This window comes from Osmerus mordax, chromosome 1 (assembly GCF_038355195.1).
Source record: "Osmerus mordax isolate fOsmMor3 chromosome 1, fOsmMor3.pri, whole genome shotgun sequence".
NCBI classification, from domain to species: Eukaryota; Metazoa; Chordata; class Actinopteri; order Osmeriformes; family Osmeridae; genus Osmerus; species Osmerus mordax.
In genome coordinates this window covers 15,668,051-15,687,418 of record NC_090050.1, presented here as the reverse complement: position 1 = coordinate 15,687,418, position 19,368 = coordinate 15,668,051, and positions in this window count along the sequence as shown.

Below are 19,368 nucleotides of genomic sequence, written 5' to 3'. Positions count from 1 at the left end.
ACATGTACAGTCACAACTCATCTAAATATTCTTAGTCTTTTATTTGTGGGAAAGTAAAACTTTTTGTTATGGTTTACGGTCTGTACTTTATACTACTAGCAAGTTTTCTGTGGACAGATATGATTGCAGCAAAACGTCTTGAACTCGGAAGCTGAAATCCTAATGAGGAATGTCGGGTTTCCTGCAATGTGCCATTCCCTGAAAGCTCTAATGGACGGTGGAGTTTAGACGTCAGGCTCCAGAGTTTGCTACTATCACTGCTCACCTCAAGTTTTCTAACCTGGCTGCTATTGAAAGGAGGCATTGTTTCACAGCAATCTACTACGGTGACAAGGTTAGAGCAGCTCTCAATGGACCTATCTGTGCTGTTTCCTTCCACCCTTCATTCACTGGTTAGTCTTTCTTGTGTTCCTATGAGAGGGTGATAAGGGAAGCCTTTCAGGGAGACTGAACCCTCAGTAAAAACAAACTAAACATATTAATGTGAAAACAAAAAGTAGAAGAGGATTAAATAAATATATAAATAATGACATGAGAGAGAGAGACTTTGTACATGGGTAAGACAAAACATTGTAATATATCTCAATGGTTTATTCATTAGGCATGGTATTGATAAGATGAGCATCAAGATGACCATCCAGTGGCAGATTTTGGAATGAGTGAAAGGTGGGCAGGCTGTTTGAAAGCTCAGTGGATTATGATGGGGTCAGTGACGGGTCACAGATGAGGTGACACCCGACCACTCTACAAAGCTGTACTCTGCTTCCGAGCCTTCAGGTTCTTTCGACACATGACTTGATGTTTCCTTTAATTCTCCTTCAAGAAAGGTAGACAATTTCCCCCTTTAGAAGTTAGAGGTAGGTACGCCTGCTCCCTCATTGTTCTATAAATAAACAGTGAGGGGATCCATGTCATGCCATACATCAATCCTCAAGAAGATGTCCTTTTACGTGCAGAGATGGGAAGTAACATAGTATTTGTACTGAAGTGATTTTTCTGGTATCAGTATTTTACTGTTTATTTCTTATGTTTAGTCTACAAAGCTACCACGGAGCAAGGCAGAAGGCAACAAGAAGAATGGCTAAAGTTATGGATGAGACAGAGGGAGTTAGTTATGTCGGCATGACTGAGAATGGAGACATTCCTGATCACTCATGGGAGATGTTTGAAATTGTCAGTGTCAAAAAGGATTACTTGCGAATGCACTGCTTGTCTATAAATAGTGTATTTTTGTGTTAATGTATTAATACAATGTGAGGTCCAGTTATCAGCATGGCACTAAAACAGGTTGTAGTAATGGCTACTTTTTACTTAGTCAGCACTTTTACCAGTCTTTTTAAACATGAGTATAGTACTTCTACTTGAGTGAAGGATGTGTGTACTTTTGCCGTCACTGTTTGGATGTGTATGGACATCAACATTTCTCATATTGTTGTAAGAATGTCACAAATTCTCAAATATTTAAAGAAACAAAAATTGTGACTGGATTATGAATAAGATGTTAAAATTGTTTGTCACAGATATATACAATCATTTGAGTCCAGGCAGGTTTCCATAGATGTAAAGGGAAGTGCTGTGACAAGGCAGTAGTTGAGGACCTACAAACCTGGCCAGGGTGTGAGAGAGATAAAAGAGGAAATGTTGACCAACTGCCTTGGGCACTCCTGCAGTATTTACAATGTAAACTGGGAGGCAGGCAGAGGAGCGTGTTCTTATTTACCTTGGCTCAGAGCTTATCAGTGGAGATGGGAACTGTGTTATGAGAAACATTTTTGTGGGTGGCCCCGAGTGTGTTTGTGGTTAGAAAGCTTGAAGAAGATCTGAGTCTGTTTGAATTCTTCTGTGGTCATTTCTGCTATCCCCACCACTATAGCTGCACCTGTTGATCTGAGTACTTCTTTATCTGAAAGCACCGGAGTGGTAATTGCACTTGGTTGAAAGAAAACACACAAGAAAGTTGACTTCCTTTACCCCAAGACTCTCCACCTAGTCTTCTTCTTAATGATGTTTAAGCAAAAATCTTCCTTCAAACTACAACTGTGTCAGCTCAGAATACCATTTCTCAACAGTCCCTGTGCAATGATCGTAACATGCAGCATTTCTGTTCTTTACGGAGGTTCTATCGAACCAAAGTAATTTGGGTATCAAGGAAATCGGATAGGCTAAGAGCCCCCCTTAGACAAGTGCACTTTAACCTAAACTGTCATCGTCTGACGTAGGTGGGTCTGCCTACAACAAAGGATAATGGTTCTGATGACGGATCGTGGTGCTGTCTCACTGTGTGGCATGCAGCCTGCGTCTGTCTGAGTGTTAATGCTCTGACACACGTGCACACAAACACAGACTGCTACATTTCTTAAGCCCTCAATCAAAGCTGCTTGTTATGGTGCTGAGTCACACTCAGTTTCAGTGTGATTTCTTCACCTGTTTGTGAAAAGGAAACCAGACTGAACTGGCTCATGGTTGTTCACAGCTGTAGTTTCTGTTCAACTGAAGACTGGCGATATCAGCAAGTGCTGCCGTGCAGAGTTACTCATCACCTGAGAAGGCATTCTTTCACCCTGACATCCTCAGGATTTCATAATTTCACAATTCAGACTTCATAGAAGTCTGAATTGCCACACTGAAACATTTTTATATTGTATATGTACATTCTATGATTCATTTCCCTCAAGGCATACAGTTGATCTGATTATCTCTGACTATCTGTATCACCTTATGAGACCAACTTTCAAACAGAAATGCTGCAGATCTGTACAAGCTTCTATTCCACTGTACAGAAGGCCAATCTCTACCTGCATCATGCTTTTTTTCTCCAACTCTGCCTCATTGAGCCTACTATGGGCTTCCTTTATAGGTTATCTCCAGACTTGTTCCCACAGGAGAGGAGAGGAAGGAGAGCATTGTTGAAATGCCTCACTCTGAACATCCCTGCATGTTTATGTTGTGATGTTGTTTTTAGGTTCCTAAACTGTTGGAGAACAGCAGCCCTGTCCGTTGAGGAAGGTTCTGTTAACTCACCACACATACACCTTTTATGCACTGCACTGTTACTGTTACTTTGTCTGTCCTTCTCTGTCTGTCTGTCTTTCTGGGTGTCTGTCACTACATCTCCTGCTCCATCTCCTTCTCTCTCCCTGTCTCTCAATTTCTCTTTCTCTCACTAGTGTGTTCTACAGTTAGAAAAACCAAACCTATTCAGCTCATCTCTCCTCAGCTGGGCAGGGGCATTCCTCTGAACCTCACAGTGAGTTGTTGTGGTCTTGAGTAACAAATCAGCTTAGGAATGCATGTTGTCTGTTGTAAATTGATTTTATGGTAATAAATTTCCAGTCGCTGAGTAATGGGCAGAGTTTCATAATGATGAAGAGTTGGGGCTTGCCTGAAGAAAAACAATGTAGTACTTGTTATTACAAAAAGCATTTTTCTTATTTAAGGTGGAATCTTCATCAGGTTTCAGACTTTGCTTCAACATGTCCTCTTCATAGGCCCAACTTCTGGTGAATTAGAGGAGGAAGCCCTTGTCTTCCCAAGGTGATTTACACCCAACACTCTCAAGAGCAGCAAAAGCAATTCTCATATGATCATCCTGAGTTAAAATGTACTGTATGCACCACAGCCTTGGCAAGTCCAAAAGGCTTGCCAAGGGTGTTTCCTGCCAAGGTGATGTCCTTCATGGAGCTAATGAGTGCCCATTCATTTAATGACAAATTGAGGAGACAAAGTGTGTGGCTGTTCATCATAGGGTAGTCTAACCTCTGAGGCAGTCGAGTGGTGACGGGGATCCTGGGAATGTGAGTCTTTTCTGTTGCGTATCAGCAGTCAGGCAGACAAAGAGCCGGGACCAGGCCGTCAGCGGCTGTGGGACACACTAAGCAGCTGGTGACAGATCTCTAGGGATGCATGAGCACTTTACACTGAGCTGTGTGTGTGGGGGAGACCAGAATGGGTCCACAGCATGTTTTTACTGGGGACTTAGAGCACGCCTCAGGAATTCATCCCAGGTCCTGTCCTCACTAGTAAAACCTGCTTCTGTGTGTTCTTCAACCTCAAACAACAGCATGTTTAATTGTCTGTGGTGGGAGTTGTGAACACACAGACGTAAGTGTGTTTTTTTTTGTCTCTCTACCTGTCACCCCGATGTTTCTCCACAGCAGAATGAAACTGAAGAAAGGCAACACAAAACAGTACATTCTAGATGTTCCTTCCACTCTTAGATATTGTTATTTAAATTCAAAATTATACTTTGTTTATTTGTGCTGTTCCGGTCCTACTTTGATGTAAGGTAACCTAAGTAGTGGTTCAGTCAAACTCATGGTCTGCAACTAAGTCTCATGAGACAGTGCTTCATTTTACATTCAAGTGGATTCTTTCATCTTGCTCTGAAGAAAGAGCACAGTTCCTCTCTTGAATCAAAAACAATTATCCCATTTTCCATGTTTTGCTTCACATCAGTCTAGCTTACCTCACATACAATTACATAGCCTTTTTCTCAGATTGTTGCTCCGTCATCCAGGTGCAATGGAGTTTTCCTCTTTGATGGTGTAACTGCCCTCTGGATCCTGTTTCATTTCAAACACAGCCAGTAATTATTATTATTAGTTAAACGTTCAGTGGCCATTTGTTATATGGCTTTCTGTCACATTCCTGTAAACTATGCTTATTTTCCAAGGTGTTGACCTGGCAGGGAAACCTGACCCACCCTTAAGCATCTTTTCCTTATATTTTATCTCACTAGAGTCTACAGTACAGCTGCAATACTGGAATCTACTTTCATCACTGCCCTTTCCCTTGTGATGTCACACATCACATCCTGGTCTCCTGGTATCATGGGGGAGAGGAGGGGGATCTCCAGAGCACTGCAGGCTTGAGTTGACACATGATTGGCTGTGAGATTCCGCAGTTGGCTCTTGCATCCTCTAATCTCACATATCAGTGATTACACAGTCTTCTTGACATCGTGCAAAGGCAAACTCTTTGAAACAAACACAGTAAATAGAGTGAACCCATGAAACTTGGTTTGCTGTTTGTCTGGTGATTAGGGGGGATTGCATCCTCAAGTCCCCATCACCCCATCAAAGCAGAGCTCAGGAAAACTGGGGATTTGCCCTTTGAGCAGAAACCGGCATTGTTCTTCTTTTTTAAATGTAAACAATTCAGAAGTTTTTCTTCCATGGTTAAGAAAATTGCCTTGCAGCAAGAAGGTCTAGGATCAAATGTTTGCTTGGCGCCTGTTGGTGCTCAGGAGGGCTATCACCCGGGTCTTTCTGTGTGAGGTTTGCATGTTCTCCCCAGGCTCACATAGGTTTCCTCCGCACCGAACCCAATATAAAAGAATGCAGATCAAATTTCCCTGGTCAGGACATGGGTGAACGCTTAGACTTGGTCCCCATGCGCTGCTGTTGTGGCTGGGAGGAAGGACAACAGGATTAGGAAACATGCAGAGGCCAAATTCTCCGGTGGACGCCCTGTCAAAATTGTGTGTGTATTCTGCAGCCTTCTGCACGTGTGTGTGTGTATTCTGCAGCTCTCTGGACGTATGTGTGTGTTCCACAAATTGTGAGACAAACAAATGGATTCTTCTTCAAAAAAGGCAGCAAAGGGAAATTAATCTTTTGCCTTTCTGTAACATAGAAAAAAAAGATTCACCCTTAGTGTCCAATCTTAATCAAATTGAAATGATATACTATAAAAAAGAAAAATAAGGTTGAGTAATCTACAACAATTAAAGTGAGTTATTTAAAGTGATAAATGTAATTTGTCAACACAATCTTAGCCAAGAGATGTGCAGTGGAGGAACAATCCTGATTGTACTGATTAAATAAATTAGAACTTTGAGCCGTGGAAGCACCACTGCCTCGGGGCATGTCCCTGGAATTCACTGTTTGTTTAGTGGATAAGAGAGAGCGCTGTTGGCTACAACAAGAGGTAATGGAAAGTTCAGTGGCAGGTAAGACTCACCTGGGAGTCTGACCTGTAGCTGTCTGACTGCCAGGAAAGAGGTGAAGGGAGGGAGCTGACAGACCCTCATCTGAGCACGATGGAAGAGAGAAAGGCAACATTGTTAGAAGCATGCAGCTTCCAAAATCAGACTTCAAATCTTTTATGCGACTGCATTTTAGTTCCTGGGAAAATAGGATGCGAACCACAATCTTCATAGAATGTTTTGAAACAAGTCTAATTTAAGCATGTGTCCTTGTAAAAAAAAAACACCTCATGTAACATGAAGCATCAGTATCATCAACATCATAAGCATAGCATTTTACACCATGAAGCAAACAAGGAAGTGAACTAATGTAATCCCAGTCACAAGGGTATTACTATGCCTGCCTTCATGATGCATTGACATCAAATCCATCAACTGGTGACAGTGACTCCTGCTGGAGAAACTTGAGAAATATAGGCTTTTATCAGCATGTATAGTGTCACATAGTAGGCCACGGACAAAAGAGTAGCCACATTCTCACCCTGTGAAAAAGTGGGATTCTCTCTCCCAAAAAAGGTTAGTCAACTGACACAATACAAATATCTGGTTTCATACTTAAAATGTTGGGAAAGCAAATAGGAGACAGATACCAAGCCAGTTGTACAGGTTTGTTCAATTTGGTATGTGTCTGTCGATGTAAATGATGTAGCATGCATCATAAAGATCATCAGAATGATTTCAGATGAACAAGCTGTTCACCAGTTGCTCATGAAGGCTGTTCAAAGGCAGATCCTTATCAATGTGATCTCCAGCACCGGAGCTTATCCATCTTCCAGACAATTAGGATCTTGGTTCAAAGTGGAGCACACTGCCCTATTATTAGTGGTGAGTTATAAATCTGTAATTAAATCCAAATCATATCAATTAATAACCTGGGCGGGGGGAGAGGTTGAGAGCTTAATGACATGTGGTCGTGAGATCAGTCATGGGGCGGCTGTTGATGAAGACGTGATAATTTCAGGAGACAGCGGCACGCGGGCAGTAGGTATACCTGATGCAGACACAACGTACTGAAAACCAACCAAGGAGACCAGATGTTGGACATCCTGAATATAGATATTATCCAGGTTTGTGAAAGGTTGTCATCCTCCCTCTCATTAGCCCCAAATACCTCCGGCTGGTTTCCCCAGTGCAGTCAGTTCCACAGTCACCTCTGCTCCCCATCGCAGACCGTCCCACCCCTCTCATATCCGATCTCAGAGTACTCGCTGTGTGGACACGCCTTTATCTCTGCAACACGCAGTAGAAGTACTCATTTGTGGTGAACCACAGCTTGATTTAAAGCCAATGAAGGAAGTATTCATGTCATGACCCTCAATCTTTTAGTGTTTGGCTGTACATCTCTACACTGATGCTTATTCAGGAAACTGTCTACCTAATAAGTGGGACCACCACCTCTGCTTGTCCTCTGTCATTGAGTTGGACAGTGATATCTGAGTGTGTATCAATTTGATCCCCACTATAATATATCTTATCTCTCAGGCACTTTGCTGGCAGGGGGTTCAGGAAAGTGACAGTGCTTTCATTGGCCTCTCACAGGAAACAGGAGGAGGGCCTGTCTGGATCACTAGTGATGTAGTGCTTTCTCCCAGACAGCCCCTGACAAATGGGGACAGCTCTGTCATTTCCCTACTGCCTGGACTCCTGAGGACATAATTAGTTGCATGCATTAATGGATTGGACAGCTCTAACAAGGACACAAGAGTAAATTGTGGAAAAGATCAAATAGAAATAGAAAAATGTGTTTTATCGCACCAGTAGATATATTTAAATAAATTCACGATCTAACAAATACAGGACATCAATGTTTTTTCTCATTCAGATTAATTATCATTGTCAACTTTTATCCATCATGATAAAGTGTTCTATTTGCATGACCAGTACAGACGGCATCTGTCTCTCCAAAGCCAGATATGGAAATGTGATGATGGAATAAGTGGGATGGCTGGATCTCATAGTATGATGTGCTCTCATCAACCTTCAAGTCACCTGTGCACCTGTGATCTGTGACCCTGCTCTTGCTCTTCTCCACTGTGTCACATGACAGTTTAGATCATACTACTACTACTATTACAAGTGACTGTCACTTTTTTTCTACTTGTCCGAGCCTATTCACAGGAGTCCATGAGTAAGTACCTGCAGTACAGTACATTCCAGGTGAGACGGTCAGTTGCATCATAGCTACAGTTCCTGGTGTGCTACCATGCATTCTGGAGTGTCATTTGATCCATAGTATGGAGTCTTTAGAGCAGAGGCACCATTCCAAACCTTTCACCAGACTAGAGGATATGAATAATTGTGTTGTGAGCCCTAGGGGGAATAACTGAGGACCATGTTGTTCCTCTGGAGCCTGTGGAAGTCCTTTCATCCAGGTGGACATGGCAACATTTAAGACAATTTGGGACTGGGACTTATCTGTATTGTATTACACTCTGTGTGAGGGTTATCATATTTTACTTTGCTGCATGTTTTCAGGAGTTCTACATGTTCTAGGGACAATGTTTTTTTTTACATGTTAAGTCTTGAGGTGCTTATTTTTCTTGTAATAATTGTCAGTCTATTGAGGAAGGCCTTCTTATTTTATGCGAGCATTAACTTCAGAAATGTGTGTGCTGTGCTTTCAATGTTGAGGACCTGGAGCAGGTGGACTCAATATAGTGTGTTTGCTCTATTCATTTTAGAAGTAGTTCTGTATTTAACTGTTGCAGACCTGTATATAGATGAACCCTGCAAAGTAAACAAAAAATCTTTCACACTGTGGCAGCAAGCCTGTGTGCGTGCATGCATGATTGAACGGACTCTATGATAAATAATATTGGTTTATATGATGTTGTGACGATGTTGATGATGATGCTGCTGGTGATGATGACGATGACGATTTTCCTTGTTCTCTTTCATAGAAGCTGACATCAATCACAATAATTACTGTCAAGGTTGCACTTTTGAAGCCATAAAAGCGTAGTTGATAAAACATGTGCCAGCAGATGATTGTTAGTGAGCTCTTGACAGAATGTGTTCACACCCAAACTCATCTAAGATCCCACACAATATCTGTGCGTTAGGCTTGCTACTGTGAGCATAGCCTACTGTAGTTTGAACTACAGAAAATACAGAATACACAGAAAATCTATCTATGCATACAGGCGTGTGGGAAACATTATTTTCGGATATAGTCTACCATAAATGACTGTGCCAAAATGGATTTTACTCAATACGTGTGGATAAGTGCAACAATTTATAATCCACCCTTAAAATACCAATTACTAATTAGCATGCATTTGTCCTCCGTGACAGACAGTGTGGCGCTCTGAGGCCACATCTCTATATTGGTTTGAGATAATTGATGTCTCCAGATTTTTCCATGACTTCAACTGCACTTTTTACATTCAAGCAGTTAAGAACCTCAATTATATGAGATTTGAGTTGTCAGTGTTTAAATTGCAGTAGTATGGATTTTTGCTCATCCAGTTCTGAGTTCAAAAAAGTGTGGAGAAAAACATTATGAGAAATTGTGTAAAGATTTGCATGATTCACCAGAGGAAGTGGCTGTCCGTGTAGATATTCAGAGAAGTCTTAAATAACAGATTTAGGGGCAAACTGAAGAGATGTGTCTTCTTTATATGTTGCTGTGCATGTTCAATCCCATACTGTAGTTCTGTGGTATCTCTTGGAGATATGTGGAAGCCTTGAGGGATAGGAAACCATTTTTTGTAAAAGGCAGCAAACCTGTCCAACAGGCTCTTGATGTATGTAAGGATATATAGTATTCATAGTCCTTCTCAATCTCCAACCTGTACTCTCTGTCTATCCCATTTAAGGGGCACCAAGTCTTTACTCAAGATTTAGAACAACAAAAAATTCACTTTGCAAGAATGTTTTAATTACAAGCAGTCATACTATTGAAACATTACATGCTTGCATCTTACGTATATGGATCAAAGGGCTGTAACCAAGACTTGGCCTTCTAGCTAAGGTTGATGGAAGTGAAGATCTCAGGTGTCAGTGCTGCACTGTGCAGGCTTTTACTACAGCTGTTGACGGATAAACTTTACCTGCCGGGAAGTTCAAGTTAAGGCTATTAATCTTTCAGCATTTAGGCTAGTGCACAAACAGGATGCCCCTTCTGGTGAATGTTGACTGTTGTGCCCAGTTAAGATACCCCTGTCTGTAACAAAACATTTGGTCAATGGTGATCCCCCCCCCCCCCCCCCCCCGTTTCACTCTCTGTTCTTTATTCAGATGACAAGTAAACCAACCTGAGGTTGATCCACACAAAATACATTTTCATGAGCAAAGGTTTTCATTGACAGCAGCACATATATCATGTTCACCATCATCTAATTTTTACTACTTTCTCATTGCTCATGGAACTGTATTACTGACAAGGAATTACCCTCAGGTTAGACTTGCGTTGCTTGTAAACCTGGCTGAGGTATTTGGCAATTTGGAAAGAACATACTTCAAAATGGTTGTCTCCAAAAGTGAAAATTATGTTTCTCTCTCCATGACTCTCATTTCAGAGCAAATTCAGAAGTTAAATTGCCTTATTGTAATGTTTTTAGATATTTCATTACAGTGTGAAATTATAGATTTGAGAACTGATGAGAACTATGGCTATTCAACAAAGTTGCCAGTGAAATGTAATGTTTCAGGTCACTGAGGGACTTTACCACGTTTTCTTTGAGTTTTGTTGTGTGTGAAGTGTGTATGAGGAGCACACAGGTACTGTGTGAGTGATGACAGGGATACACACGGCAGAGACAGCTGGAGGTTTCACACCACTGTTTGTGAGGTAACATCACACCAGCCTTCAGATATCTTAGCCCTCTGAAAGTCCTCTTCAAAGAGTTTATTTTAATGCCGAACTGGTGAACACAGGGCAAAGCCATCTATAAGGTATGGCACTGCAGGCAGAGATTATGAGGTAGAAACCTCAAACTAATACAAATTGCTCACATGTTTTCTCTGTTTCATTAGGTTCGCTTATATTCTTCAAAATTGGCAGTTATAGCTATCATATTGACTAGCCATTGTTAAAATCCCCATTACAGTGGCACGATCCCTTCTTGATAATCAAACTAGACTGTGCTCTGTACTTTACAATCTGTTTCTGGAGTTGGCATCTCTCTCATCAGACAAAGGAAATACAGGCAGAACCTCTTTTTGACCCCAGTGTTTCTGCTCTCCCTGCCAAGTAATAATTGAGCAGAGAAGTCTTTTAAAGCCAAACATTTCAATCATTACCTCAATATCATCTCACATTAATTACAATGTTCCTGCCTTGATCCATGCTGATGTAAAAGTAGGCACTCAACTTTGGCTGATACCCTCTAATGTCCCAGCTTGTCTTTCACAGCCATGCTGGTTGTCCTGCTCTAGCATGTTCTCACCAGTAAATGCAGGAAAATACTGTTTGAAAACAAAATTAGCCTCAATCAGAGACGTCTTCTGAGAATGACACAGGTGTTTTCTTGCCTGGCCTCATGTTCAGTCTGCATTATTAGCAGTAAGGTGAGCAGATTGTACAGTTTGTAGGTCAGGAAGGGGAGCCTCTCTGGACCCTTAACTACCTCATAAAACAGTATTGTGAGCCTGCAGATGGCACTCATGTTCTTGGACCCAGCGATAATTAATTCATCTGGCAAACATGCATCTTCAACAAAAAGACTGTTTCAGAATTTCGCCTTGCTTGTGTTATGATTTGTTTGGTTAATTACTGGAATTTTGAAATCACACCTACTAATGAATTCAGCTGTAGGCTACTAACTAATTTAATTTAATACATATATTTTCTCAGCACAGGAAAACAGTATGTCTAGGAAAATATACAAAATACTATTTTTGAAACACAACATTCACATATCACACAGCCTACTTCGTATTAGTCACCCGTACATCTGTAGACATTGTGATGTTCGCAGTATGTGAATGGAACTGTCCATGTTTATTTTCAAATAGAAGCATCCTGTCTTTTGCTTTGGATTAAGCCAACATCAACAGAAAGTTGACCTCTAAACAAACTCTGCTGTGGTGTCAGCCCATTGGTTATAATCGGGGGGCAACAGCTGCAAAAATCAGGGAACAGTTCAGAGGGAAAGAAATACTTATTCGACTATGCCACTCATTTCACTTTCTCCCTGAAAACATGTCTTTAACACATCCAAGAAAAGCCTTGAATTACACTGAATGGCTGGAATCAATATCATTATTTCCAAAATGATTGGTCGATAAGTTTGTGAGACAAAAAATCTGGAAACATGATGATCCAAAAATCCCACTGCAGTTAAATGCAAGTAAAGAAAACCTGTCCTCAGGGTAACTTTAGATAAAATCACTCACAGGAATTACGAATTGGGGAGAGGAAGTGCCATGGCAGCATTGTGATTGAATTCCACTTCACCAAGGAACCTTGTGTGGTAGCGGGTCACGGTGGCTGGCTGGCTGGCTGCCATTGGGAACACAGAGAGTGTGAAAGGGATGGCAAGTTTCCTCCTTTAGAGTTCCAAAGATGAGAAGCTTAGTGAGGTCTCCTTTACACACAGCAGTACCTTCTCTTCACATTGACTTGAAGATGTGGTTGGATCTCCAAGAACTCTGTCACTTTGACCTAATCCGTTTTTCTGCCTAGCTGTGGGGGAAAGTCACCTATAGTTTGATTACATTTGAATGCAAACAAGGCCGGAAAGGGGCTTGTGTGAGCATCTGAGGGCTTGACAGTCCCTTTGAATGGGAGCCCCTGTAGCCAGGGAGAAAAATGTGACAGGCAGCTTTATCACTGTTCACCAGGCAGACAATCTGAAAATTATTGCCTCTTTTTACTTCTGGGGGCCTAACCCAACACAGCACACTGGTTCGGATCTTTGCTGCTTGGCGATTGGCCCATATGGCCACATTCTAGAGCTTCATTGTCAATGCCTAATGCTGGTTGGGGGATAAGAGGATTAACTCTAACCGCTGTGGTACACAGGGATATACATTCATATGGGTTCCTTTGAGTATACTGGAGACAGTTTCCCCAGGGAAAGTGCACTTAAGTGCTGATGAGTTCTTTAACGTAAACTTCTTGATAAACTTTCAGGAAGGAAAAACGCCAGAAGCAAAAGTACAGCTTGATATATGTGCTGACGTGGAAGGGACCTCCAGCAGGTTGTGGTGTCCTATGTAGTGGGTGCTAGTTCTTCTAAGGTCACACTTGGGTTGTTCCACTGACATCGATCTACGCTCTATAAAGGTTTTGTCCATCTTCATTACAAAGGAAAGCATCAGCTTGTTATTCAGCCGATGACTTAGTTTGCAAGAACGCCCATTCGTCTGCCAAAGCCATAATTGTACAGGCAGAATGATGAGGTCATTAGTTAATTGAGACTTAATTAGGCTCCAGATGTGAATGTTCAGTAGTGAGTTGTGATGCGCTGGTCACAGAAATTCCATGTGTGCTACTTGTGGAAAAAATGTCCTGTAGGGGAAAAGTTCTATGATCTCTAGAATAGATCAGATTGAAACATTGATTCATCTCTATTGTTGTAGAGTTCTACCCAAGAGTGACTGAGCTCAATGAATACTTCACCAAAAACTAGACCAAACAAAAGGGAGTACCTGGGGCCCCCAGTCAAAACTGATTGCTCCAAACCACATATATTGTTGGTGCAATCCTCCAGCTACCAACAGCGTGACAGTCTGTGGTAGGTTGAATGATAAATGGATTTAATAAGTCTGTAGCTCAGGGTTACACCACACAGATCAAACAAAACAAACTGGTGTGTTTCCATGTGTTTTCAAATGCACGTGAAAACCACACACATGTAGAGAGTAGCTTTGTGGCCCAGAGTCCCACTCTGACTCTGTAAACACTTAATGTAAAGAGAAAGCAGTGCCACTGGTAGAGGATGTGTCTGTGTGGTATCATGACAAGGGTTACCATTTGCAAACAAAAATGACACGTTTTACAGGATCGCGCAGCTAAATATTTGAGTGTGCTCAGGTGTGCGTGTTTGTGTGTTTTATGTGTAACCAAGTATTGCAAATGTTTCTAGTTGGAGAACCAGATAATCCCACAGTGACATTTATCATTTTTAATTCATTGCACCCAGTCAAATGCACCTTCCATTGGGTAAATGCTAGTCACAGGCGATTGACTTTGTTGTAGCTGCCCTGGTAACTGGAGATCAATGTTCCTGTGGAACAGCAATTTATGGTGGTTGTGATCGCACAAGTATCGTCTGACAGTGCCATGCCACATTTTATTTCAAAGAGGTAGCAGTGACAATGGCTTTCAGTAATAATAGTATAGCTTTCCCCTCCGGGAGAGGCAGTGAATGCTATCTTGCCACACCATCTCTTTTCCTTTAAGCCTTGCACAAACCGCTGACATATCACACAAATGCCTCCTTTATTACCTGGCAGTGATTGTTTGCTGAATGGGGAATGGCCTCCAAGACCCCATAGGCATTCCAGCAGAGTGCTACACTGACTCTACAGGGAGCACAGCACGGCCCTCTGAAGGACACAATGCTGCTGGAGCTGATCCTGTGGCTGTGGCCCACAAGGAACCATTGCATACAGTGCTGCGTTGGAAGGAGCAGAGGAATGAACTCTGTTCAGTTTCACTGTGTGCCCAAGGGCACAGGATATCAGATGTAGAGGGTTACATACATAGTGCATTTGTGTACATATGTGTGTTAAATATTGTCAATAAAGTTCAGTATCACATGAATATACAGTTGACAAGTTGATTTTATGATGCCCAACTGTCCAACTGTTGAGTGCCAGTGATCGGCAGGAGTCCAGAAGCCTCACATACTGTATCTTCCTCCCCCTCCTTCATTACCTTACAGCAAGTCTTCTTTTTCTGTTTCTCTTGAACAGTTTAATTCCATGTCAGTCAGCCTTGGTAGCATGGGTTATTTAATTAACATCCTCCGTCTGACATCACTGGTCTGACCAGCTGTGTTTTTCTGACAGGAGGATGACACAACAACACCTCTGACCTCATGCTGAACTGTCTTCTTAACCAATCAAGTTGTGGCAGGGATCCGCTCGTACAGCCGACCATCACTGGAACACAAGGGGTAAAAGGGGATGGAATTTCTTTTTACATCAATGATCTGGCTTGTAGCACCCGAACATATTTGTGGAAACTATGTGAGAGTGGAGAGATTGAGGGTTTGGTTTGACAATGCCTGCAGCACAAAAGCTAAGAGAAGGTTCCACCTGTTAGGCTGTTAAACTAAGCACTGGTATGACTCTACCCATTTCAAAGTTAACTCTTGGAATTAAAAACCTTCATCAATGATAGGCTGCCTAAGTAGAAGCAAATACTAATACTATTGCGTATGGTCACTATGAAAGGTTCAACACAAATATCAACTTTCCTTTCTTGAAAAAGCCTCAAGCTGTCTAAACAATAATAGAGGGGGAAAGCAACAAGCAACATGAGGCAACCATGGGAAAGGAGAATGCTTAACCCAGAGAAGGGGAGAGAGAAATATACTTTTTTTTCCTTTAGCCTGAAAAGTTGGATTCCACATGTGTTTGCTTGAGTTGTGGAAGTGCCAGGTGCAGAGTCATGCACCAGTGTTGCCCACGCTGTTCTTCCTGTTTGTTGACATTGTGGAATTAAATGTATTAATTTAACAGAAACTTCATATACTTGTTTCCTCCTTTTAAAACTGTGTACACGTTATCATTTTTAAATCATCCATACCATACCTTATAAATTACAATTGCACCTCAAACCCAGTTTTTTCAAAATATGCCAGAATTATACTGAAAGAGTGTTCAGTGTTTATCTATTGACACAGACAGCAGGTCATGTAAACCACAATTTATTGCAACCTGAGCAAAGCGGCAAAGTGTAATTCTATTATGGATTTGTCAGAACACTAGCCAGAGTTGTCAGAACATCAGATGCTGAGGGTGGATGAAAAGTCATTTCAAAGCTGAAGACTACAACCAGATAGACTGTTGCCAGTATTGTTTTCCCTCTAGTGAAAATACCTATCATTACCCTGTCAGAGCTCATGTGATCCTGTATTTAATGTGCCACATTGTCTCATATATAGAATGTATGTGTTAATATGATGCAAACCGATACCACTCAATACTGCCTTTGCTTCCAGAGCAAGAAATTTAGCATATTTGGCTGAAGTCTTTTTCCCCTTCAGAATCCCTCCATGTCTTGTCACTTGTTGGAACTTGTTTTTTTAAGCAACACCGCTTAAAGAAAGAGAGTGAGCTCTGAGTTCATTGCTTCGGTCTTGGGCTGATGTTTCTATGTTTCAATGACTAAGCCACGTAGTCATCCTTATTATACCATTAATCTCCTTATTTCCACAGTTGTATCAGGATGTGCCATTCCAGTGACCTGCCCCTGAACCACAAATTGACAAATCAAGTTTTTTTTTAAAGAAGGAGGATCTGAATAATTTTTTCCACATTTAACAATTGGGCTTTCTGACATTGATGGTGAAAGAATGTAAGGAGAATAAAGCTCTATCTAAATTTTATTTTTAAAGAGGAAATTGCAGAATATATACCAGCAAAAACATCCCTGTTTTACAAATTGTTGTTCTTGTTAGAAGTGTTTCCTCTGTGCAGATGATCATGATCCTCATTTATACCAGTTAGTAATAGGATTTGAGCCCAAATAATTTTTTCAACATCCAATTGCTACAATTAAATCAGAATGTACGTTTGATGAGGACCTTATATACCATTGTGCACTGGATGAATGGAAACACAAACGAAAGACAGAACATCAGGCTGAGAGAGAGGCATCGCACAGGTAAGCATGTCCAGGGCAGTCACATAACTCAGAGAGGAAAACAAGACTCAGGTTTCCACTGCACTCTTAAATCTCAGGGGTGTGGACCAGACAGTGGGAAGTGAGGGGGCAACAAAAAGTCCCTTGAAGCCTTTTGGGCTTGAAAGTCTTGGCTTGATGCTGTAACTGTCATGAGTGACTGAGGCTAGTCTGGTGCCTGTGGTTGGAAATCAAACACTTGGCCATGAACCAGGGTGAACTCTGGGTCAGTGCTGACTGCTACCAGTCATTCAACATGTCACACTGTATCAGTTCTGCAGCGAGGAGGTGGGACTCCATCAAGGGTCATCAGAATCATCTCCTTTGCCAAAAATTATGTAAAGAGTAGAGCTCCTCATAAATTGTGTTACAAGAAATACTATGTAAATACATGCAAACTAAGGAATTGTACAATGTAAAATTACATTTGGCACAGACACTAATTGCAATGTAAACAGTGTAGTCAGTAGAGTGTGCATAGAATGCATGACTTCTTCATGTCTTAAGCTCTCAATCCAGTTGTCTCCCAATGTCAAAGCATCTAAATCAGCTATCTTTATTGTATTGATTCATGTGGCATTGCCAGTAAGCAATGAGAATGTATCATTCCATCAAAATGGGATTCAGGCAGGGCCACTTCTGAATGCAATTCATTCATCAACCTAAGTCATTTGAAAAAGCCTCAATTGTTTTAGTGGTATTGATAGTGTTGATCTATCATCATGGTTTTCATTACTGAAAGCTAGTTCAGCCTGACTGTTACTCTGTCCATGTTTAGGTTTCTCTAGCTGTTCCCCCGTCAATGATGATTGACTGCATTCCCCATCCTAAATCAACTGTACATCGTGTGAGGTGATGAAACCGGCAAGAGTTTGCAAATTAATTTGATTAATTTATGTACATTGTCTACCTTGTGTAGATTCACCTACCTTTCAGTCCTCCTTGGAGAAGGTGTTGATGGTTACTTTTTCCAGAAACCACTAAGAAGTAACAATCACAAGAAATGCATCACTTGTTGACTAACTTGTCTTCAATATACAAGTTCATGCTTTAGGCCAAACACAATCCACTGTGACTGATAAATAATTGTCAAGAAGTCCTTTGATTAAATTATGTTTTTCTGAACACAAGGATTGAAGTAGTGAGCTGGGCTGGTGTTTTCATGATGTTCTTCTTCAAATGGCCACAGGGTCTATTACCTCCCATATACTACTACCGGAGATCATGAGTTTGACTCAATGTGTGTCATTATTGCATTCTTCACACACCTTTACAGTTAAAGAGGGGGGGGCAATATCTTCAGATGTAAACTTTTGTAGGGACTACTCATGATTGTGTTCCTCCTGTGATGTAAGCTCCAATAACAAGTAAATATTATACAACATATTCCACATATTGGCAGGAATTGCAAGTTGACACAAGTGTTGGAGCCATCCTAAGCCTCTTTATACATGGAGTGTAATTTTAGATACATGCCACACATGTTGCAGAAAGGCCCTCGGGAGGAAAATGTGTAATTAAGGGCATTTTGATAATATTTCCCTTGGCTTTTTTTAGGATCAACCCTGCTGTCAATCATCGAAGGAAACAAAAGCTGTTTAGGACCTCCTGTACTGCTGTACCTCCCAGTGTTTAGGCTACCTCAGCAGCACATCATGGATCCACACACTCCTGGGGAAGAAACTGAAGACCTACTGTAGGTGAAAGCACCCCTATGGTGAGGACCAAGTTGGGAAGAAACTGTAGCTTAAATGTATTTACAGACTGTTCAGCTGTCCAAAGTAGTCATCATCAAAGGTGTCTACTGTACATGTTTGCCTTCAAGTTTGGTGTTGGCATATCCAGGTCGGCTTACAATCCTAAACTAGTCTTCCAGATCCTTTTTGGAGAGGGGTTTGTAGTTTAGATGAAATTAGCAGTGAACTGATCATGAGGGACCATCATAACAAACAAAATACTAATGTAATACACTGACTACTGCCATAAACATATATTTAATATTATATTAGAATATTCCATTACAGGAAAAACACAGCTTAAACAACAATGCAGATGTTTTACTAAAATACCTCCAAAAGCAATGTTTTATTAATTTAACGATATACTGCCTCTGAGATACCTCTTGTGTATCTGGCTCTCGTCCGTCACTATGTCATTGCTCGGTGAGGTATGGCTCTGTGGGACTTTATTCCCCCATAATGAAGGTGCTGAAATAATGACAGTTATTATTCATGTTCTGTCATGTATTTGGGAAAGCTGAGTTAGTCCCCCACCTGCTCCATGGCCAGTGGATTCATCCTTAAATACATCTATTTAATGCAAAATATATATTCTAAAATCCTCATCTGAAACATAACACAGAACAGATGTCTGAATCAAGATTGGTGCTGTAAAAATACAGTTCTAATTTGTAAACAAAAGGTCAGTTTCAAAGCTAAGAGGCAGGGCATTGAGACCAGCGTTCACAAAGATAGATGTAGTGGTAAGGCAAAATTACAACAACTATGAAATGGGCAATGCCATGAATCACTGGCTACTGTCTGTGTACAGGTGTGCACAGTGTAGGCCATCCAGAGTGGCC